The following is a 6,000-nucleotide window of genomic DNA, read 5'->3' as shown; positions in this document are numbered from 1 at the left end:
CAGCCAGAATTTCAATCATGCACCCCACAAATTTCCCCAAGGGAAAAAAAAAATTCTTTTTGGGGGCAGCTGCAGTGAAATAGTATCATTTGTACTTTGAGGTTTTCCCAACTGGAAGCATCTTTATAGAGAAACAAAAGAGGTTTGCTATTGAATTTAGGGATTGCAGTATTTCTTATCCAGTCTCAGCTTACGGGCCAGGTCATGTCTCAGAGCCCTCTCTTCTAAGCACAGCTTTAAAAATTGTTTCTTCAGGTAGTCAGTCTCACCAAGAGCAGAGTACAACCCTGCATCTGCAAAGAACTCTGCAAGAGAGCCTGTGGTCCCTGGGCAGCCCAGTAACGTTTCACGTCTCAGCCTCTCCGCAGGATGGTGCCGAGGGAGCGAAACACCTGCCAGTTCAGCTGCTGCTCCTCTACAAACCTTTATGGTAAACACAGTCTCAGCTATTAAAGCAGCAAGATCTGTAACAGCAAGACTGTGATGACACATTAGTCAAGAGACAGAGTTAAAAATAACCATGCAGAAGAGATGCCTATTGTAGAAATACAATATTGCTCAAGATATTAGCCTCATGCAGATGAAACTTTCTTTGCCACAAAACCGGTAAGAACCTGCTTAAGCACTGAAACACAACTGATTTCATTAGTTACTTGGGTGCTGTGTTGCTGTATGGCCTAAAACTTATGCATGGGTGAGTTGACCCAGCTGTGGGTTAGGAGCTGCCATCAAGTAAGATCCCAAGCAAAAAACAGAGGCAGGACGAGGCAGGACAAGGCAGGACAAGAGGAACAAGGGCTGGGAAGGGGCTGACTGCTCCAGCTTGCTGGCCCTGAGAAGTTCCCACTGCCCATCTCCTCTTTCTCCCTTCTTTCTCCCCACACCTCATCCCCACCCACGAGTGATTTTCCCCCCACAGACACGCACTTCAGACAGAGCATCTCAGCTGGGCAGCATAGAGAGCTTGGATCTCTTGTGCAGAGAGTGTGGCAGCTGGTGCTGCTCTGGTCTGCCCATGTCCCCCCATCCATAGGGACATGGCAGCAGCCCCCTGCCCTCTGCTCTCCTGGTGGGCTGGGGAGGCCTCAGCCAGGTGTCCTGCCGGGCCCCCCCTGCAATCCCCTGGCACCGCCCTCAGCTCCTGCTCTCTGCTCTGATCAATGGCTTTCTAATAGAACCACAGTCCTCTACCCCTCCTTTTGTAAATTTAAATTTTGCTCACTAGTACTGCTGACGTCCTCCTGGCCCACCTCTTGACTCCCCTCCCCCCTTCCCTGCTTCAAGCCCACTTCCCTCCAGTATAAAAGGCACAAGCCCCCAGGAGCTGCCCTGCTTCTGCTTGGAGCAGCGGCTACCTCAGGAGCAGCTTTGGTGTGAGCAGGTGAGTGCCTCCCTCTGTCTCCTTCAGCATTTGCCATGGCTCTTTCTTGCTGGTTTTCCTTTTTTGGGTTTTGGCTTTTCTACACTAATGCACACAGCTGTGCTCTGGGCTCAGTAACTTTTGCCCAGTTTTTGCAGTGAAGGACACCGTGCTGAGGCAACACTGAACCCGCGGGCAGTGTTGTGCCCCTGCAGGGAGAGCCCACGCAGGAGCCTGCAGCACAGCAGTGAGCCCTTCGTGTCGCTCAGCCCTGGAATGAGCCGTGGTCCCAGGCCTGGATTCACCCAGGATTTGATCTCTTGCAGGAATTTCCAATGCTGCTTTCAAAAATGAAAGCTATTTTCATTTGCATTGGAGGGAGTGTACACTTGAGATCAGCCACTGATCCCGAGTAAGATGCTATTTTGGGGTTTAAAGACTTAATAGCACCTTGTCTTCTGCCATGGTAGGTTTTGACCTGATGAATCTGCAGCAGAGCTTGAGTTTGGTGTGCTGGAGAGCCCCTGTGTGCCCAGAGGGAGAGCCAGGCTGGTCTCCCACTACTGGTGTGAGGCAGACCCACGGCAAGGTCTGGTATCACTGCTTCAATGTAACTTTACTAGTGGCTTTAACTTTCGCCTCTCATGCTGATGGAAACTGCCAGACCGCTGTCATAGATGTTGATCAGCCAAAATTTAAAGGCTTTTTCTCTTAGGGACCAAGCAGAAGTGGCAAGTTGACCCTTTGCTGAGCTCCAGGAGCACAATTATTTCCAAAACTTTTAAATATGTCAAGTTTTGTTGAAACTAGTAAGTTTTTAAAGTTTTTGGTGATCATTTAATGGTTGGAACTGGAGAGCACACACAGAGTGACTGTATGAGGTCTCTTTTTTTTTCAATTTTCCCTTTGGAAGAAAGCTGCATATCTGTGGGCTAAGGCAGGTCTGGACCTGAGGAGATCACAGACCATCCCCAGCCCCATTACTCGTGAAAGGACTGTGAGTGGGTAACCAGGATTTTTTGCTTATCTAGTGACAAGGTAGAGCTGGTGTTAGAAATGCTAAGCATCGTGCAGGGTCAAGTTTGTGGCATTATCTGTGTCTTGGTTTCTCCCTGTACAAACAGGGCTGGGACAATTAAGAGGAGGAAAATTTGGGGAGGATTGGAGGTGCTGAGCCCCTTGATTATTTAGGGGTGGCTTGTTACTTACTGAGGAGAGGTGGGAGCTGTGTGCTTCACAGAAATCCTAGCCTGGTCAAGGGTGTGAGCAAAAGTTTCAATAAATAATGGCACTCTAGAAGGTGGCTGGAAGGGCTGATTCGGGCACAGGACTAGCTGGTGGAGACTGAGACACAGCATTGCTTAGGAAAAAGCTGGTGCTAAAAGCTTTTCCCTGTTTTTTTGTCTCTCATCAATGATGAGCTCAAGGCAAGCTCTTCCTTTCTGTCACTCAGTTCCCAGAAAAACAAGGCAGAAAAGCAGACAGCAAGTAATCTGGAAAACCTGTCAGCAGCCCTGCAAGCCTGCTGGAGAGATGCCTCAAGATATCTTCTTTTTGTCTCACTGAACCTAAGGCTTTGCTAAACATGGAGCAACAAGAGATGTACACCAGCTGAAACTGAAGGCAGCATTCACCCCATGTGGTTTTGTGTGCTAAGATCATTTAGTCCTGATGGTCATGAGATACTAAAGTTAGAAAAAGTTAATTCACAGTTCTGTTGAAATCACAGGTTAAAATCACTTTCCTCTAAGCTGCCTGCTGAGTAACTGCCAGTGTGGGGAAAAAACCCCAACAAACAATCACTGAATACTAGGGCTTAAGGAGCTTTTGACTTCTCATTTTAATGAAAGACACAACCAGATTCTCCACGTGCTTTAGTTGTGTTGCCTGTGCGGTATGCTTGGGAGCATCTTGCATCAAAAGATTTTCATTCCTGCTGTACCTGTGCTGCAAACAGGCTAAGATTTTGGCAGCAACTGGGGAAAAAATCCCACCCGTACACACGGAGAAGCCCCTGTGTAGGCACAGCTGAGAGGATTTCCTATAGCTCTGTACCTGTATACCTACTGTAAGTGATGCTTAAGCAAACAGGGCTCCTCTGACTTCTGTAGGCAGAGGCTCCAGGCAGACCTTGCATGTTACAAGGCAGACTGTCCTAGCATGACAGCTGGGAGAGCTGCTGCGGGGAAACTTGTACAAAATACCAGAGACAAGGTGCCGTGTAACCTGAGCCTGGGATCCTTCACCTCCCAACTCAGCACCTTCTGTTCTGCACAGCCCTTCCTGGGGTGGGGATTTCTCATCTGTTTGCATCTAGGTGCATTTACAGGATTGGGACATCTACCAGTGGAAGCCGTAAGTGGAAATCGTACTTTTCCATGCTGTGAAATGGAGTGATGACACAGAAGGAGTGTTCCCTTTCATACTGAAATGCATTTAGTTATAAAAAGAGTGTGTAAAATGCAAATGGTAGATATATTTTACAAGTGAGGAAAGGTTGATGGGAGTAGTGGCTAAAACACGCTTTGGTGGCCAAAGCCCATGGTCACAGAGGGCGACACAGAAAGACAGCAGCAAGCTCAGAGCCAGGACTTGAGTGTCCTGTGAAGCCATGATAGGGACTTTCACTGATGGTGAGAGAAAACCTCCAGTTGCAGACTTACCTCTGTAGATGGCTCACTGCATAGCCTTTGCCTTCAAACAGAAATACCCAGGGCGTCCCCAGCATCAGTGTTTCACAGAACTTAGTCATGGAATGGCTCTGATGGATAGGAACATGCTGTTACAGTTCACACCTTCCTTCACCTTGAAAGCTTTAACTCATATGTGTTCCCCATGTTCACTTTTCTCCTCACAGCCTTCCCACCACTGTTCCATCATGTGGCATCCAATCTTGTGGACACCACGTGCCCAGTGGTCACCCAAGCACTTAAAGCTGGTCACTGTCTACGTGCTGGTGCTCTTGGTATCGCTCAGCTTTGCTTCAGGACAGAGCAGGCCATTTAAACATCAGATAGACAACAGAAGTAAGTATGAGTCTCACCTGATGTGGTGACCCTGTGGTTTCTGGTGCATCGAGGGATCAGGATTGGGCTGTCAGGCAAAGTTCAGCAGCAAATCCATGTGTGTGTTTCTATGGTGAAATGGTGGTGTGGGGTCCTGTACTTCCATTTACACTTCTAAGTGCATGTGCAGAACCTAATGTCCTTCTCACAGCCATTAATTAGTGAAGGGGAATAGCGTAATTTTTGATAAATACCAGAGAAGACACTAATGTACAAAAGATTGACAAAGGAAATGTAAGGCAATATACATCAAATATTTAAGCATCAAATTTTCAGCTGCATTCGGTAGACCTGGGGTAGTTCACAACTACTTCTATGTAGTAACAAGAAAGCAAGGGCCAGAAGCTTAAGTTCGCTTTACAGACATCTTCTCTCTGGAACCATGAGTTGTCTGAAAGTCAAAATACAAGTAGTTGAAGTGTCTCCTTTCAGAGATGCTGTGAGGAACTGAGACTGGCTGGGTGAGGGACAATACCACATATCCCAAGTAAAAGCTAAGACACAGTTCAAAAGATTTTTGATAAAATCTTTATCAGGAAATCTCATCTTCCCCCAAAGAGCAAAGGCTGATAATTGTATGTGGAGTGAGAGGGAGGGGGTGTGGGGAGTAAGACACATGGGCTCTCAGTGGCACACCTTTCTCCATTAAAGAGGACTAGAGATGTTGGGAACCTCAGTTTTTAGGTAGCCAGGTGGAAAAAAAAGTTACTTGGATTTTGGTGGGCAGGAGGGCTGTTAAACATGGTGTGGAAAGACATGTATTGATAGAGAAATTTACAGCCAAAATGGATTTTTTGTTTTCTCTGTTCAAGCATCAAAATGCACAGGGGAAAATCCTGCTGCCTTGCCTGAGACTTTCATATGACTTGGATGATGTATAATGCACTTAAAATTGAAATTTATTCTTGTTCCTGACAGTCCTCTGGCTTTGGAATGATTTGGTATTTCCTTGGGGTGGCATCATCTCCAGCACTTTGTTGATTTTCCGTCTTGCCATTGTCTTAGTCTTTTAATGCAACTACACCCCTCTCCACACCTGCTCTAAAACTAGACTATAAAAATAAGACAAGTGTATGTCAGATGCTTTAAAAGAAAAAAAGTCATCCATGAAAACAACTTCCTAAGTGAACAAGAATTAGCTTTTTATGTTTACCTCTCACATAGGAACCCCCTCTGCAATCTAGTGGATTTGTTAGCCTGTAGAGATAGCGTACCTGGTGCACACAGCAGAAAAGGAGGCTGGACAGAAGGTCCTTCAGCTAAGAGAGGGCAGTTTAAAAGTGTCAGTACAGGGCACTAGTATGGTTTTTCTGGACATAGGCTACGTTGTAACCTCTTCTGGGGTTCAGATCAGTTTTAAAGTATGCTGTGCCCTCCTGAATTTGATGGGTACTTTGGCTTATGTTAGAATTGCAGGTTGCAGCCCAGATGGATGAAAATCCTCTTCCTTTGGGCTCTACACACGGAAAGCAACCCTCAAAGGCACTAGAAGGTTGTGTGTCTGGCTGTAGCCTTTCCCCTTCTTTTTTTTTTTTCTTTCCTGGACTACAAATAAGCTGTCTAACACCCTCAAGA

This window comes from Strix uralensis, chromosome 1 (assembly GCF_047716275.1).
Source record: "Strix uralensis isolate ZFMK-TIS-50842 chromosome 1, bStrUra1, whole genome shotgun sequence".
Lineage (NCBI taxonomy): Eukaryota > Metazoa > Chordata > Aves > Strigiformes > Strigidae > Strix > Strix uralensis.
Note: the sequence above shows the minus strand (reverse complement) of the source record.